The sequence below is a fragment of the Herpailurus yagouaroundi genome, unplaced genomic scaffold, assembly GCF_014898765.1.
Source record: "Herpailurus yagouaroundi ecotype Mexico unplaced genomic scaffold, PumYag 77, whole genome shotgun sequence".
Taxonomy (NCBI): domain Eukaryota; kingdom Metazoa; phylum Chordata; class Mammalia; order Carnivora; family Felidae; genus Herpailurus; species Herpailurus yagouaroundi.
This window is the reverse complement of record NW_024412388.1, coordinates 21,590,487-21,608,573: the sequence shown is the minus strand read 5'-3', so window position 1 is coordinate 21,608,573 and position 18,087 is coordinate 21,590,487. Positions and strand designations below refer to the sequence as shown.

Genomic DNA, 18,087 nt, shown 5'->3' with positions numbered 1-18,087 from the left:
ACCCCTCCCCCTCCTCACCGTCTCCGTCGGGCGGGCGGGCGGCGAGCGGCCAGGGCGGGCGGGCGACGGAGCATGCGCAGAGGCCGCCACGGCCGCTACTGCCACCGCCGCCGCCAGGCCGAGCTTCAACACTTCCGGCCGCCGCCGCCGGCGAGCTGGCGCCTTAAAGGGGACGCGTCCTTATTGCGGGCCCCGCGGAGGATGAATCTCAGCCGGAGGAATTTGAATGAACCTTTACCTGAGAAGGGGTCTTTTGCTCTGGAGAGTCAGTATTGGGAAGGGCTCTGGGGACCCTAATAACTCTTCTTCCCCAACTTCAAGGTGAGGAAAAGGAGGTCTAAATTAAAGGTTCATCTCATCCGCAATCAGGGGCAAAGGCAGGTCTCTCGACTCCTCTGGAGGACTGCCCATTTCACCTCCCCAAATCCAGTTTTATTACAGACCTTCAGAAGTAATGCCCCACTATCAATTCGGAATCAAAGATCTGGTTGAGTATAGAGTCAGTAACTGGTCACGAGTCGTTGAGCAAGCTGCTTGCATTCTCTGACCCACGCATTTGCCAAGCCTTGCCTGGTAGTGAGGTTATGGATTCAAGTCTTAACTTCTTTAGGGGTATTATTAACAGCTCCAAACCTGCATTTCGCGTAAGGTATAAGGTTGTCGTGAGTGTTAAGAGGTGATACTTGAAAAGTGCTTAGGAAATTTCTAGGAGCCAGTAACAGTAATTATCAAGTATTAAAACCCTTCTATATGTCAAGCGTTGGGGAAGATGCTTTTGTCTCCTATAATATTCCCAGCGGCCCTACTAAGTAGCTTCTTTTCACTCCCGTTTTACAGGTAAAACAAAACAGGGGGGTAAGAGAATTAGTTAATTCCTCAAGGTCACATAACCTTAAATGGCATAGGCAGGGTCTCAATTCAGGCCCTTCCTTCTCCAGAGTCCATGGTTGTAACCGCTGAGATGGTTCCTCTTATTAGGAACAAATGAGGTGGTGGTATGGGCACTTTTTTTTAAGGGGGTAGGAGAATTGATTCCCCGTCTTGCCTCCTCCTGTCATGTCCCCTCCACCACCAGGAAGAGGTGACAGGAAATCTTACAAGTTCTTGATTCAAGGACAGGTAAGAATGTCCAGGGGTCAACAATGGAACTGAATTTGGGGGCTCAGGGATGTTGACCAAGTCTCACCTCTTTTTTAAAAAAATGTTTATTTATTTATTTTGAGAGAGAGAGAAAGACAGAGAGCCTGAGTGGGGGAGGGGCAGAGAGGGAGAGAGAGAATCTGTCAGTGCAGAGCCTCACTCAGGGCTCAGTCTCACCAATGGTGAGATCATGACCTGAGCCAAATCAAGAGTCAGATGCTCAACCCACTAAGCCACTCAGGCGCCCCAAGTCTCACCTCTCTCAAGCCCTGGTTTACTCTTCTGTAAAATAGAGATGATTTTCCCACTGTGCCAACCTCTCAGGGCTGTTTCCAGTATCAAAATAAGGAGACTTAGTGCCCACATTGGTACCTGTTCTTATGATCAAGGACTTAAACATTATCAGATGATTTTGAATATAATGGGGGCTGGTCATGACTGGAGTCTGGACCTATGTGAACTATTCCATAGTGGGACCATCTATATCTTTTGATCATGCATTGAACACCCACTGAACACTCACTGAACTGTCCTTACCTTCTAGAAGCTCTTGTTCACCTTCTTCAGAGACAGAATTGTAAACATACAAGACAGTACAGTGTGTTAGATGTTATCCTAGAGATACAAACTAGGCACTGAAAAAGTTCAAAGAGCTCTCCCTGGAAAATTCCTGAACAGCTTTAGAGAGGAGGGGGTATTTGAGCCTGGCCTCAGGAATGACTAGTCCATCAAAGGTAAAGTGAGGAAGAGCATTCCAAAAAGTACAGCAGGTGCAAAGACAAGAAATGATGGGAGCTGGGCTGAAGAGGGAGGCTAGAACCAGATGGTTGTCATAAGGAGTACGAAGCCAGCCTGCAGGTATTCGGGACCCAAAGAAGGCTTATATTCTCTCCGACTGCACTGCTAACACCCAACCCAGCCCACAGGGCTTGACCAGGCCACTGCAGTCTCAGCCACACTGTCCACCTCAACTCCAGATGCACTCCACCCTATGCACCTAGAGGGAGTAATCTTTTGAAGAGACAAAGTCAAATGTGACTTCCTTGCCAAAAACTCTTTAATAGCCTCCCATTCCACTTAGAATAAAACCCAGTCCCCTAACCAGGGCCCCCAGGCATGATCTTCCTGCCCTCCTCCTTCCACCCCTTACTGTGCCCCAGACCAGACATCCTGGGCTCCTTTGTGTGCTGGGAACTCTCTCGGCCTTATCACTAGCTCTTCCCTCTACCTGGAAAGTGCCTCTTTCAGCTCTCCAGAGCTCATTCTCATCCTTCATTCCTCACAGGCCTTTCCTGGCTCCCAACCTGAAGTTGTGTCCCAGCCACATTCTTCTCTATCATCGCTGCCCCCAGTTCCATCAGGACAACTGTCATGTTGATCTGGGGAGACTATTCCAGGGCAAAGACCACCTCTGAGAGAACTCCCCTCCCCATGCCCTACTTTCTCTCAATCCCTCTGCTTACTTTTGTAGCAGTCCCATAATTTGAAATCCCCTAGAGGGGTGCCTGGCTGGCTCATTCAGCAGAGCACATGACTCTTGATCTTGGGGTTGTAAGTTTGAGCCCCATGTTGGGTATGGAGATTACTTTAAAAAAATAAAATCTTTTGTGGTTTTAGGCACTTTGGCGGCTTGTGATTTTAGGCACTTAGAGGCACTTTGGTGGCTCAGTCAGTTGTATCCAACTCTTTTTTTTTTTTTTTAATTTTTTTTTTTAACGTTTATTTATTTTTGAGACAGAGAGAGACAGAGCATGAATGGGGGAGGGTCAGAGAGAGGGAGACACAGAATCTGAAACAGGCTTCAGGCTCTGAGCAGTCAGCACAGAGCCCGACGCGGGGCTCGAACTCACGGACTGCGAGGTCATGACCTGAGTTGAAGTCGGATGCTTAAACCAACCGAGCCACCCAGGCGCCCCAAGTTGTGTCCAACTCTTGATTTCAGCTCAAGTCATGATCTTGCGGTTGTGGGATCAAGCCCCATGTAGGGCTCAAGCTGGGCATGGAGACTGCTTGGGATTCTCTCTCACCGTCTCCCTCCACTCCTCCCTCTGCTTGCGCTCTCTCTCCAAAAAATAAATAAATAACAAAATAAATAAAATCTTTAAAGAAGAAAGAGAGAAATCCCCTAGATTATTTACCTATTTTGGGTCAATCTGTATGATTTACCCCTCATAGTATTTGGAGCAGAGTTTGTGCATAGCAAATGTTTGTTGACTGACTGAAGGAATGAATAATCAGAAAAATTATAAGGTATGGACTGGGGAGGAGAAAGATCAGGAAATGGAAGCTATGTCAGGAAGACTGCTATGATCCAGGCAGGAAAGAGGGGGCCTCCTGCAGGGCAGAGGAAAACATATCAGCAGGGAGCTGATGGGTTCCAGACACAGTTTCAAATTGGAACCAACAGGTATTAGTGACCAACTAGACATGGGGAGAATGAGGGAAAGAATGAGACAGTGATGACTTCCAGGGAAGGAACAAAGCAGGAAGAGTTGGTTGGGGTTGAGGGAAAGTAGAAATGATGAGTCGGTTTGGACTTATTCAGTGTGAGTTGTTTGAGGGACATCCAAATGAAGGTGTTCAGAAGGAATTTGGATTGACTTACCTGAGGCAAGAGGCGAGGGCTGGGATATAGGAGCTGTCATGTAAATGGGATCATACAGGCCAAGAGTGGATGAGGCCACCCAAGAAGAGTGTGCAGAGAGGTAGGGGGCTAGATGTCCAAACCTAGGGAACATTAAGCTGAGAGGAATCTGCAGGGACCAACCAGAAGTGGTCAGAAAATTAGGTCCGTGGACAAAGGGGAGAAAGGAAGCCCAGATGGCAGGCAGGGAGCTTACAGAAAGGGGACAGCACCAATCCTGTCTGATACTGCACAAAGCTCTGGCAAAGAAAAAGGAAAAGCCCCTGGATTTGGCAATTAAGAGTTCATTGCTGATCCTTCCAGGGTGGAGTCACCTCCAGAGTTAAGGAGGAGGCCAGATTGTAGTGGATCAAGTAGTCAATGGGAGAAATGAAAGAACCAGCCAGTGGAGACCATTCTTTAAAATTTTTCGATAGAGGGGGTGCCTAGCTGGCTCAGTTGGTAAGAGTGTGTGACTCTTGATCTTGGAATTGTGAGTTCAAGCCCCACATTGGATGTAGAGATTACTTTTTAAAAGATTTAAATTTAAGAGGGTGGGTGATGGGTATTGAGGAGGGCACCTTTTGGGATGAGCACTGGGTGTTGTATGGAAACCAATTTGACAATAAATTTCATATATAAAAAAAAAAAAAAAATAGATCTTAAAATAAAAAATGTTACCAGAAATGAATGAAAACATTTTATAATAAATCAATCAATAAGGAAAATAAAAAATAAAATAAAATAAAAAATAAAAAGATTTAAATTTAAAATCTTTTAATAATAAGTAAAATTTAAGAAAATTAAGAATTTTTGATAGGAGGAACTAAGACATAAGGCAATTAGAAGATTAAGAGGAAAGAAAGGGTGCCTGGGTGGCTTAGTTGGTTAAGTGTCCAACTCTTGGTTTCAGCCATGGTTCGTGAGTTCAAGTGCTGCGTTGGGCTCTGTGCTGACATTGTGGAGCCTGCTTGGGATTCTGTCTCTCCCTCTCTCTCTCTGCCCCACCCACACTCATGCTGTCTCTCTCTCTCTCAAAATAAATAAATAATTTTTTTTAAGAGGAAAGAAAGTCATGTGAAGGCTTTCCTTTTTTATTTTTTCACTTAGTTGTTTTTCCTATGAAGTACACATTCACTATACAAAATTGTAACATGCATAAGAGGATGGAGAAGCAGAGAAAAAAGTGTTTCTTTAGCATCTAGCATATTTCCTTTCAATCTTTTTCTATGTATTTTTTTTTCTTTACCTGGATGAATTATCTTCAATGTACAGTTCTGTGTTGTGCTTTTGTCCCCCACTAAACATTGTTTCCTAAACATTGATGGCGGTTTTTCTTCTCCTTCTTCTTATTCTTTAATATGAGACACTTGAATGGCCACTCAGCTCTGCCCTCCCCTCTAGCATCCTTGGGGGGTCGCTCTGATTTTTCAGCAGACAATTTTGTTTGGGGGATAATTCTGTTAATTTGGGGGGGAATAAAAAAGACTGAACAATAGAAGGAACAAAAATAAAAATAATTTGGCAGGGGGAGGGGCAGCTAACAGGGTTAGGAGAGGGATGTTCAAGGTATCCAGGCCCGGGAGGGGAGACCATGAGTGTGAGCTGGACATAGGCCTGCGGTGTTTGCAGTCATTTTGGAAATAGCAGGGCAACTGAGGAGTGCTGATGTCCAGGCCTGCCAAGGGCTTGCTAGCTGCCACACACTGCTCTAAGCACTTAAGGTCTGTACAACCTCCCAGGTCCTTTTATTAACCCAGTTTAACATGAGAGGTTAAGAACTTGCCCACATTTATACATCTATTTAATGGCTTGGTTGGATTTGAACATAGGCAATTGTGCTGCAGAGCCTATGCTCTTAATTATCTCTCTACTGTAGAGCTCCTATTCTTGGCTGCACATAGAATCACTTGTGGAAATTTTATAAAATACCCATACCAGGGCCCCACCCCACATGAATTCAGATGAGATCTCCGAGGATAGAGGCCAGATATGAATATTTTTTATTTAAAAAATGTTTTTTGAGTTTATTATTTTTGAGAGAAAGAGAGAGCACGAGCTGGGGAGGGGCAGAGAGGGAGAGGGAGGCACAGAATCCCAAGCAGGCTCCAGGCTCCGAGCTGTCATCACAGAGCCCAACGTGCGGCTTGAACCCATGAACCGTGAAGTCATGACCTGAGCCAAAGTCGGACAGACGCTCAACCTACTGAGCCACCCAGGTGCCCCAAATATTTTTTTAAATGTCCCTAGAAGACCCTAATGGCCATCCAGGTGTAAGAACCAATCTAATCCTTGCTGAGTGCCATGCCATTTTAAACACTTTGTATTAACTTATTTAATTCCCAGAAGGTAGGTAAGAGTAGTGTCCCCATCTTACAAATAGGACAACTAAGGTTGCATAGTTGGTAAGTGGTAGAGCCAGAATCTGGACTTTTGTTTTTCTTTAATGTTTATTTATTCATTTTCGAGAGAGAGCTGGGGGAGGACAGAGAGAGAGAGAGAGAGAGAGAGAGAGAATCCTAAGCAGACTCCACGCTGTCAGCACAGAGCCCAGTATGGGTCTGGAACCCACCAACTGCAAGATCATATCTGAGCTGAAATCAAAAGTCAGATGCTTAATGGACTGAGCCACTCAGCATCTCCAGAATCTGGACTTTTTACCTCAGCCTATGCTATGACCCAGCCATTCTGATTTCCTGAGACTAGTTGCTCATCAGATTGAAAGGAGCAAACACTGCTTGAGACCCTTCTCTGTGTCTGCCAATGTGCTAGGAGCTTTCCCAGAGATGAAATTCTAGCTAGTGAATGTTAGCCCCATGTTTCGGAAGAGGCAAGACAGGCTCAGTGAAATTAGGTGGCATTGCGAGGCTGAGACACAGGAAAGCTGCCACTTCCAATGAATCCATCCAAAGTCCAGGCTTTGTGCCAGGACAACTTTTTCCCCTTCTCTGGTGTCACCTCCTACCCATACCAGAGGTTGAAATCAGTGCCACCAGGACCAGACGTTGAGCAGGCCTGCTGGGGTTGGACCAGCTGGAGAGTTTGTGCCCAATCTGGAGGGGCAGCAGCTCCTCTACCAGTCTGCCGTGGAACCAGAATGTGGGCCCAGTGTGGCTTGCCCAATTTGGAAGAGGAGGTAGAAATCCTAAGTTTTATTTGATGTCTCTGGATATGTAAGTGTCAATAACCAATTAAAAAAAAAAAAAGAAAACAAAACCAAATGTCAGACCTCTTCTGGGCTCTACATTGTCCATCTGTAAAGAGGTGTGGCCTGTGGGTCCCAGGTAGCAGTGTCTGGTCTCGCCTCCCAGGCATCCGCTTCCAGCCTGGAACAGTGCCTCCAGCTGCCTGACTGCAAAGTCAGCATGTCCACCCTGACTCATTTCTACCCTGTCTCACCTTAGATCCTCCCTTCCCCCACCTCTTACCTCCTCCACCTCAGAGAATGATACTTCCATCACTCAGTCGCCTCCCAGAGACCCCTCTGATACCGCCTCCTCTCTGAACCCCACCTGGTCCACACCACCATCATCACCTGCCTCTGCTGCCTTACAGCCAGAACCTCCTGACTGGTCTCCCCACTTCCTGCCATGCTGCCTCCCAGCCTTCACTGTTTACTACTCCAATGGCCTCTCTTCCCCTTAGAATTAACCTTGAACTCCTCATCATGGTCTACAAGACCACTCATGAACTGGCTCTGGGATCTCCGCTTGACTCCTTTTCTCTCTGTCACCCTGCTCCAGCTTCATTGGCCTTCCTCAAGTGCCTCTGACACATGGGTTTCATAACCTTTGCCCGTGCCGTTTCCCCACAGAATCCTATAATGCTCTTCTCCCACATCTTCAGCTGGCTCCTTTCTGTGCTCCAGGTCTCATCTCAGCTGAGCCAGGCCTGCCCTGTCCTCACTGTCTCCAGTTGTGTCTGCTCCCCAGTCACTCTCTCTCACATCCCCTTTATAGCCCTTACTGACACCAGGCACATCTTCCTTGTCTGTATCCACTCTCCTTCCCCTCTCTCACTTCCTTTTCTACCCTATCGCCCTCTCTAGCCCTAACCTGTCACTCACATGCATATAAACCCTGTAATGGAATCTCCTTGAAGGCGGAGACAAAGTCTGTTTTATTCAGCCTCTAGAACATTGCCTGATACCAGATAGCTCTCAAAACATACTTGTTGGGCCCCTGGGTGACTCAGTCGGTTAAGCATCCAACTTTGGCTCAGGTCATGATCTGGAGGTTTGTGAGTTCGAGCCCCACATCTGTGCTGACAGCTCAGATCCTGGAGCATGCATCTGTGTCTGTCTGCCTGTTTCTCTCTCCTCTCTCTCAAAAATAAATAAACATTAAAAAAAAATTTTAAATATTTGTTTATTAAGGATTGCCTACCCTTTTGTATCTACCTCCCCTCCCCCACAGCTTACCCTATCTTCTGCATCACATTTGCAGAAGCCAGAACCCACTAACAGATGGGGAGTGAATCAGAAAAAGAGGCAAAGAGAGAAAAGGAGGAAGTCCTGCCGGTGGGTGCAAAAAAGAAAGAAAAAGAAACCAGAAAAAAAAATCTGGGTTAAAACTAGATTTGGTCAAATGAGTCACCTATTCCCCCACCCCAGAAACCCCTTCAGCCACTGTCCACCACCAGTACCAAACCAAAAGGCTGGGTTTCTGTTTTTGGAGTCAGAGTGGACAAGATTCAAGGTATGCTGGCTCTGTGAACTTGGATTGGTCTCTGTCTCAGCGTCAGATTCTTCATCTGAAAAAGGGAGATAGTAATGGGACCTCACTCACAGAGGAGTTGTGAAGAGTAAATGAAGAATCCATACTCACAAAAAGACTAAGAATAACGTCTGGAATGTAGTAAGTACTCAAGAAATACCAGCTAGTATTACTATTAATATTCCAACTGGTACCACCTCCCTGCCTTACAGAACTCAGAGTCCTGTCAGCTGCCTCCATTGGCTACAGGACCTCTCTGGGCCTCAGTCTTCTCATTTGTGATGGGGACCATTAGTAGCTACACTTATGAGCACGTGCTGTATACCAGGCACTTGGCATACACACAGTTTTGCCGACTTAGGGCAACCTCCCTGAGCTGATGATCAGCTTCCAGTCCCAGTGCTGGAGATACCTTAGGCACACCCAAAACCTTGCTCTTCACCATCTTCTCTTTTCTTTAAAATTTTATAATCTTAATTTTTTAATTTTTAATTTTTAACATTATGATAGGAGCGCCTGGCTAGCTCAGTTGGTAAAGCACATGATTCTTGGTCTCGGGGTTGTAAGTTCAAGCCCGACATTGGGTGTGGAGATTACTGAAAAATAAAATATTTAAGATAATAATAATAATAAAATTAAATTTACATTAAAAAATAAATTGTGGCAAAATAGATATAACAGAAAAATGTAGCATTTTAACCACTTTCAGTGTGCACTTGAATGGCACTAATCACATTGACATGGTTGTGCAACCATCACCACTGTCCATCTCCAGAACTTTGTCATCATCCTCAGCTGGAACTCAATGCCCACTACACAGTAACTTCCCATACCACCCCCCTTCAGTGCCTAGTAATCACTCTCCTATTTTATGAATCTGACCATTCTAGGTATCAACAAATAGTATTTGTCCTTGTGAGTCTGCCTTATTTCCCTTAGCAGAATGTCCTCAAGGTTCATCCACGTTCTAACATGTATCAGTACTTCATTCTTTTTAATGGCCAAGTAATGTTCCATGACATGGATATTTATTCATTTTGCTCTTCCATTTATCCTCTGATGGGCATTTGGATTGTTTCTACTTTTTGGCTATTGTGAATAATGCTGCTATGAATATGGGTGCACAAAATTATCTTCGAAACTCTGCTTTCAGGGTCACCTGGGTGGCTCAGTTGGTTAAGCATCTGACATCAGCCAGGTCATGATCTCATGGTCTGTGAGTTTGAGCCCCACATTGGGCTCTGTGCTGACAGCTCAGAGCCTGGAGCCTGCTTCCGATTCTGTGTGTCTCTCTCTCTCTGTGCCCCTCCCCTGCTCATGCTCTGTCTCTCTCTCTCTCAAAACTAAAATAAACATTAAAAAAATGTTTTTAATTGTTTAATACCAGGATTTGATACAAGGATTCTCTATTCTTTTCCACTGGACTATATGTCTGTCTTTATATCAATACCACACTGTTTTACTTACTATAGCTTTGTAGGAAGTTTTGAAATCAGGAAGTGTATTCTTCCAACTTTGTTCTTTTACAAACAGTATTTTGTAAAAGATAAAAAAGATACAAAAGATACAAAATACAAAAACATTTTGACTATTAGGGGTCTCGAGATTCCATCTGAATTTTAGGATGGGTTTTCTATTTCTGCAAAAAAACGTGTTAGGATTTTTATAGGGATTGTATTGAATCCACAGATCGGTTTGGCTAGTATTGACATCTCAACAATAATATTAAGTCTTCCAGCCCATGAACATGGGATGTGTTTCCATTTATTTATGTCTTCTTTAATTTCTCTCAGCGGTGTTTTGTAGTTTTCAGTGTACAAGTTACACTCATCCTTGGTTTAGTTTTACCTCCTTGGTTAATGTTATTCCTAAGTATTTTATTTTTTGATGTTATTATAAATTGAATTGTTTTCTTAATTTCCTTTTTGGATTAGTAGTGTATAGAAACACAATTTTTATGTGACCATCGTTTCTTTTCAGTGGTCACTTATCCCAACCTAGGGGAGCTCAGGGACCTTTTTGGCTGTTTTTGGTTTTGTTTTTTTAAGTAAGCTCTGTGCCCAACATGAGACTTAAACTCATGACCCTGAGATCAAGAGTGGCATGCTCTACCAACTGAGCCAGCCAGGCGCCCCCAGATTTGGTCAGTTTTGAGAGAGGAGCCATACTTCTATCTGCCTACCTGAAGGTTAGAAACTTCTCTTATCTTCTGACAAATTGACACTCTCTTCCCCTCCACCCTTAAAATGCCAAAGCTTCATGGCCTCTCGAAATCAATTTCCCTGAACCACCTCCCCCGCCCCCCCCCCCCCGGAGTAAACCCATTCTGTTGGGAGTCTATGACCTGAGTAGGAGTTCCATTTTAGTTACAGAAGGCAACTTCCTTACAAGTTGTGTGAACTTAGACTACCTATAAATGGGAAGACTGTTGTCCTGCTTCTGAGAATGGACAGGAGCACACTGTCTTGCTACACCCATATGCTTGGACATAGCAGGTGCTTAATAAATAGCAGCAATGGGGCGCCTGGGTGGCTCAGTCGGTTGGGCATCCGACTCCGGCTCAGGTCATGATCTCGCGGTCCGTGAGTTCGAGCCCCGCGTCGGGCTCTGTGCTGACAGCTCAGGGCCTGGAGCCTGTTTCAGATTCTGTGTCTCCCTCTCTCTCTGACCTTCCCCCATTCATGCTCTGTCTCTGTCTGTGTCAAAAATGAATAAACGTTAAAACAAAATTTTTTTAAATAAAAAAAATAGCAAATGTATGTACATAAGTACTTCATGACATATGAAGAGCTCTACAAATGTATTGAATGCCTACTAAGTGCCAGGTACTACATCAGACACCCAAGGATGCAAGTGATATATAAGACACAGGTTCCATGCCCTCACCCAGGTGACATTCTGGCTGGGGAATATAAATATTGAGCAACTAACTTTACATCAAGTGTAAATGCATTGATAACAACTATGATGATGTTCTGCTGCGACATAGATGGTGCCATGAAAGAGTGTAACAGAGTGTGAGGAAGCTAACCTAGTGAGGGGTGGGGAGGTCAAGGAAGGCCTCCCTGAGGAAGTAACATTAGAGATGAGATGTAAAGAATGAAGAAGAAGTAGCCATGATGGGAAAGGGGGAGAACCTGTTGAGAAAGAACATTTCCAGCTAGAAGGAAGAACTTTCTGGAGGCCCTGAGGCGAGGAGAGAGTAGTGGCCTCAGAGATACACAGAGAAGACCAGTGTGGCTGGAGCCCTGAGAACGAAGAGGATGGTGAGTCACAGAGACTTACAGGATGTTAAACCAAACTAGTTAGGCGCCACGGAAGGGTCTTAAATGAGGGGGGTAGTGACATAATCAGCTCACACACAGAGACTCGGCATGCAGGAAATCCACTAAGGTCAAGTTTCTAAATTAGAGAACTTATTCCATAAACTGATTACAGTTCAGGCTCCTAGCTGTGTATATTCTCCTTTTAGCCCTTGAATTTTTTTTTTTAACATCCTTATTCAAGTATAATTTACATACCACAAAACTTACCCATTTTAAACGTACAGCTCAATGATTTGTAATAAATTTATAGAAGTGTACAACTGTGACCATAATGTATTTTTACGACATTTCCTTCACCCCCCAAAAGATCTCTCATGCCCATTTGTAGGGCATGCCCACGCTCCCCACCCACCATGGCCCAGCCACTGGTGTAAATGCCCACACCCACACTGAGCTCAGGTCCACTTTGGGGGAGGGCCCAAGTGGGGGCCATGCCTTTGTCCAGACTCTTGCCCTGGACCCTGCACTTTGACCTAGGCTGGGAGCTAGAGGACCCTCTACCTGGTCCTGCTGGCTCTGTGGGAACTGGCAGTCCCTGTCGCAGGGGGTCTCTCTGGTGACATTCACTTGGGGCCCTGATGCACTCACTGAGACCCCCCTGTACCTCCCACAGACCCCAAGATGGGGGAATGGCAGGGGTCTGGCTGGGGTCCCCTTCCTATGCCCAAGGGTTTGGGGTCCAGCCCAGCTGCCAAGTGACCTTGTCCCAGCTCCCCCTCCCCAGGCTGGTGTGAGTGTGTGTGTTCGCACCCAGCTTCTATTTCATATTGCAAATGTAAATAAATAAAGGTGCTCCCACCTCCAGCTCCAGGCAGCCACTAACCTGCTTTCTTCTGCTTTCTGTCTCTATAGATTTGCCTTGTCTGGACATTTTACATAAAAGGAATCATATAAAATGTGGTCTTCTGGGACTGATTTTGTCATCATTTGTATTCCAGTGACTATGTGTCTCCATTATCTAACTTTTTCATATATCCCATATTTTCATAGAAAATAGGGAAAAAATGGGGGTGCCTGGCTGGCCCAGTCAGAAGAGTGTGTTACTCTTGATATTGGGGTTATGAGTTTGAGCCCCACATTGGGTGTAGAGATTATTTAAATAAATAAAACTAAAAAAAAAAAAAGAAAAGGAAAGAAAAGAGGGAAATATGGATGAGCAAAATGAAAAAGCTTCACTTTCCCAATAAGTCTTTCCTAACAGATTCCACTATAGTTGACTTTCTCCTGGGGCATTTTAGGCAGTCAGAGACCTGATTCCTGTCAGAAGACCTGGGCTCACCTTTTGACTCTGCTATTTTCTCGCTATGTGATCTGGGACTCTTGGAGTTTCTGTTTTCTAATCTGTAAAGTGAGCAAAATAATACTATCTACAACATTGGCTTCTATGATGAGTAATAGGAGCTAATGCATGCTAAGTGCTTAATATAGGGACTGGCACTCGATAAGCACACCATAGAGGTGAACCATTATCATAAATATTCCTATGCAACATTTTATTTTTATTATTATTCATTATTTTTTAAGTAAGCTCCACGCCCAACATGGGGCTTGAACTTGTGACCCCAAGATCAAGGGTCACATGCTCTGTTGACAAGCTAGTCAGGTGCCCCTCTATGCAACATTTTAATGAGTAAATGGTATTCAGTTTGTGGCTATCCCTTAGTCGGTTTGAGTTCTTACCGCTCTTGAATATGTAGGCCAGGGGCCAGTGAACTACAGCTCAAAGAATGGTTCGCACATGAGATGCCTGGGTGGCTCAGTCGGTTAAGCCATCCAGCTTCGGCTCAGGTTATGATCTCCCGGGTCAGTTCGTGAGTTTGAGCCCTAGGTCTGGCTCTGTACTGACAGCTTGGAGCCTGGAACCTGCTTTGGATTCTGTTTCTCCCTCTCTTTCTGCCCCTCCCCTACTCACACTCTGCCTCTCTCTCTCTCAAAAATAAACATTAAAGAAAAAAAGAATGGTTTTCACACTATTTATTTTTTAAATATTTATTTATTTTTGAGAGAACGTATACAGGTGAGGAACATAGAAAGAGGGGACAGAGGAGCCGAAGCAGACTCTGTGCTGACAGCAGCGAGCCTGATTCAGGGCTCAAACTCACCAACCATTGAGATCATGACCTGAGCAGAAGTCAGACGCTTAACCAATTGAGCCACCCAGGCACCCCTGGTTTTCACATTTTTTTAATCATTTTTTTTTAACGTTTATTTATTTTTGAGAGACAGAGCACAAGCAGGGGAGGGGCAGAGAGAGAGAATCCAAAGCAGGTTCCAGGCTCTGAACTGTCAGCACAGAGACCGATGCGGGGCTCGAACTCATGAACCATGAGATCGTGACCTGAGCCGAGGTCGGATGATCAACCGACTGAGCCACCCAGGCACCCCTGGTTTCCACATTTTTAAATGGCTCGCAGGATTTTAAAAATAAAGTAATATTATTTCATGACATGCGAAAATTATATGAAATTGCAATTTCAGTGTCTGTAGGTAAAACTTTATTGGAACACAGCTACACTCCCTTGTTTGTATGTTGTCTCTTACTGTTTTGCAACAGCAGAGTTGAGTGGCTAGTAGATACCATATGACCACAAAACCTAAAATATACACCATCTGGCCTCTTTACAGAAAAAGTGTGCTGATACATGGTGGAGATAACTCTTCATCCCTTATGCTTTATAAAAAAAAAAAAAAAAAAAAAAAAGTACTGCAAAGGAACATCCAAGGCCTGTGAGACCAGAAGTCAGTGGCCTCTTCAGGCTGCCACCCGGCTGGTTTCATACTGGCCTTTCTGGTCTTTCAGCTCTTGGTCTGTCTGCGGCACATTGGCTCCACCCTCAAGACTTTGCCTCTGCCTAAACAGCCCTTCCCCCCCACAACTTTGTGTGGGGGTCTTCTATTGCTTCTTCAGGTTTCAGTTACGAAGTCTTTGCTTCAGGAAAGCTTTCCCAGATCTCCTCCTGCCAGCCAAATTCAGCACAGTAGTACTCAGTTTGCTATTCTCTCCCCTCACTAAGCCTTGTCAAGTCAGGCACTGGATCTATCACTACTACAGTTGACCTTGAACATTGCAGAGCTTAAGGGTGCCACCCTCCCACCATTTACCCACTGTAAAAAAAAAAAAAAATAGTATAACTCCTCACCCAGTATAACTTTTGACTCCCCCCAAATTGCCTTCTGTTGACTAGAAGCTTTACTATAAAACAGTTGACTAACATGTCTTTTGTATTAGATGTATCATATACTGCATTTTTTTTTTAAATGTTTATTTCTGAGAGACAGAGACAGAGAGAGTGTGAACAGGGGAGGGGCAGAGAGAGAGGGAGACACAGAATCAAAGCAGGCTCCACGCTCTGAGCTGTCAGCACAGAACCTGACATGGGGCCTAAACGTACTGCAAGATCATGACCTGAGCCGAAGTCCGGACGCTTAACCGACTGAGCCACCCAGCAGCCCTAACTCAGCTTTAGAAAGGCATAGATATATGCATACATATCATATAGTTCTGGTTAAGGGGGAACATTATTTTACAAAATAAGTTATGTGTGATGATTCAATCACCCCTGTAGACAGGTACCTAGGTGGAAGCCCGATATTCTCACTGAGTAATTCAGAGTACTCTTAAGTAAACTTGTAACTTGTTTGGTTTAAACCTCAATTCCTTAACCTGTGATACGGAAAACAGCCGCTCTTTCTACGTCAGCAATCACCTGAGCAACTTTTCCACAACCAACGCTGCTGTGAATACGCCCTGGCGATCACAACTCCTTGACGTTTTTCAGTAACTGATTGACTTCCTAGAAAAAGACGTGCGTAGAGGTTTTTTTCCAGTTACCATTTCACATACTAGCACCTAACCCCCAAAAGAGGGACAACAAACAGCGCTCGTAATTACGACATCGCCATACGAGCAAAACCGGGCTTGAAATTCTTTCTTAACGCACTGCTTCAAACAGGGGCGCCGGGACCAACGATCACCAGCTGCCCGGGTACCAAAAAATTATGCTTCCGAAATCTCTTGATGTCGATTCCGCACGGAGAGCAATGGAGCTGCCCTACGTGTGCCACTCACGACAGAAGCCCTTTTTGCCTTAACAGGAACTAAGGCAGGGTGGCAGCGTTGGCGAATCCCTCTTATGCTAAAGGTGAAAACAAAGCTGAAGTAATTTCCTATTTCTTGTTTCTCTGGATAAGGGGAGGAACTGCAAGACATTCTGGCCCGGAGGGCAATCTTCACAAAAAGACTTATGATTTGACCTTTTGGTTTTTATATAGTAGCAAAGGCAAGGAGGTAAATTGATATGCAAATATGAGCGGTGCTTGCTGGGAAGGGACCGGCAGGCGCAGAGGGAGTGGCAGGGAAGAGCGTTTGTAGGAGAGGGCGGGAGAAGCTGTCGCCAGCTGCAGTAGGCATGGGTGGCACCTGTTGTATGCTGCGCGGGAGATCCGCTTCTGGGCGGCTCTGGGTACCTGTCGGCGGAAGACACGAATCCCACCCTATTAAAATTGAAAACGCACAAACTTGTGCCACCCCTAGCCATCGACCCGGATGGGGCCCCACCAGGCGAGCACTGGAGGCAGAGCTTCCCATTAAGAGAAAAATTGGGAAGAACCTCCTCTTCTGCTAACGGATTAGCAGAGCGTTGTGTGTTCATAAAGTGGAACGCCATCTGCTGCGCTGCCAGGAGTGAATTAGACACCAAAAAGCATTGAGTGACAAGAGTTGCAGAATAAGGTACAGCATGATGACCATTAACGTGAAGGGGGAAAAAAAAATCAATACTACATTTGGATTGATTGAAGTAGATCTTTATCAACAGACATAAAAAAAATGAGTGAAGGTGTTGAATAGGGTACCACATTAAATGATCAGTGTAACAAAGAGCATACACGTGTGCACATAAAAACCCAGTGCTATATATTTTCTGACGCCACATACTTTATTAACTTTCTAAAAAAGATTTGCAAGAACATACATCAGTGATTACCTCTTGGAAGGAGGGAAGGATGAGACTCATGACACACAAGACTTTAGATTTACCTGTAATATTCTAATTATTTTAAAAAGCATAATGAGCTATTTTATTACTTGTATAATTGAAATTATTTTTAAAATTGTTCTTGCTTTTGAGGGCACCTAGGTGGCTCAGTCAAACATCTGACTCTTGGTTCCAGCTCAGGTTATGGTCTCATGGTTCATGGGATAGAATCTCAGCTCTGTGCTGACAACGTGGAACCTACTTGGGATTCTCTCTCCTTCTCTCTGTGCCCCCCCACCACCTCGTGTTCTGTCTCTGTCTCTCTCTCAAAATAAATAAATTATTTAAAAAATTGTCCTTGGGGCACCTGGGTGGCTCAGGCAGTTGAGCGCCCAACTTTGACTCGGGTCGTGATCTCAAGGCTCGTGAGTTCGAGCCCCGCATCGGGCTCTGTGCTAACAGCTCAGATCCTGGAGCCTGTTTCAGATTCTGTGTCTCCCTCTCTCTCTGACCCTCCCCCGTTCATGCTCTGTCTCTCTCTATCTCAAAAATAAACATTAAAAAAAAATTGTCCTTGCTTTCTATATTTTCTCCCTATATTTCATTTTCTAAAGTCAGGTTTGTTGACATGTAATTTATATATAAATATACCTTTTTTATCATATAGTTTAACAAACTCATATAGATGTGTATCTGGTACCAAGGTCAACCAAATATCAAACATTTCTATCACCCCCAAAAGCTCCTTTGTCTCCTTTTGTAGTCACCTTCCCGTAATCCCAATCCTGGTAAGTAGTGCTCTTCTCTGGTCCTGTAGTTTTGCCTTTTCCAGAATGGCATAAAAATGGAATCAATCACACATCAGTTTTAATATAAAAACAGTATGTGCTAATTGTAAAAATGCTGAAACAGTACTGAAATGTGAGAATGTTTTCCCCAAACTACTATGAACAGTTTAGTGTTTCTCTTGCCAGACTGTTTTCTATGTACATACACATAGATTTTTTTTTTTTTAGTGTTTTATTTATTCTTGAGAGAGAGAGAGAGCATGAGTGAGAAAGGGGCAGAGTGAGAGAGGGACACAGAATCTGAAGCAGGCTCCAGGCTCCGAGCTGTCAGCACAGAGCCTGATGTGGGGCTCGAACTCATAAGATGTGAGATCACGACCTGAGCCAAAGTTGGATACTCAACTGACTGAGCCACCCAGGCGCCCCTACACAGATTTTTTTTTTTTTAATTTTAACTTTTTTTTAGAGAGAGTGTGTGAATGCTCGAGTGGGGTGGGGGGAGGGAGAGAGAGAGACAGA

General features: G+C 44.6%; 1 protein-coding gene and 1 non-coding gene across 2 annotated transcripts in view; both read right to left on the bottom strand.

Annotated features, from left to right (window-relative positions):
* Positions 1 to 123, bottom strand: part of GMEB1 (glucocorticoid modulatory element binding protein 1) — a 37,288-nt gene extending 37,165 nt beyond the window's left edge. Inside the window, exon 1 of the mRNA XM_040466883.1 lies at positions 19 to 123. The gene's annotated coding sequence lies outside the window, so the exon portion shown is untranslated. The remainder of the gene's footprint in view (positions 1 to 18) is intronic.
* A 15,632-nt stretch (positions 124 to 15,755) lies between these two features.
* Positions 15,756 to 15,889, bottom strand: LOC121027924 (U11 spliceosomal RNA). The gene has a single exon (XR_005789005.1). It is a non-coding gene; the product is annotated as a U11 spliceosomal RNA (small nuclear RNA).
* Positions 15,890 to 18,087: the final 2,198 nt, after the last annotated feature.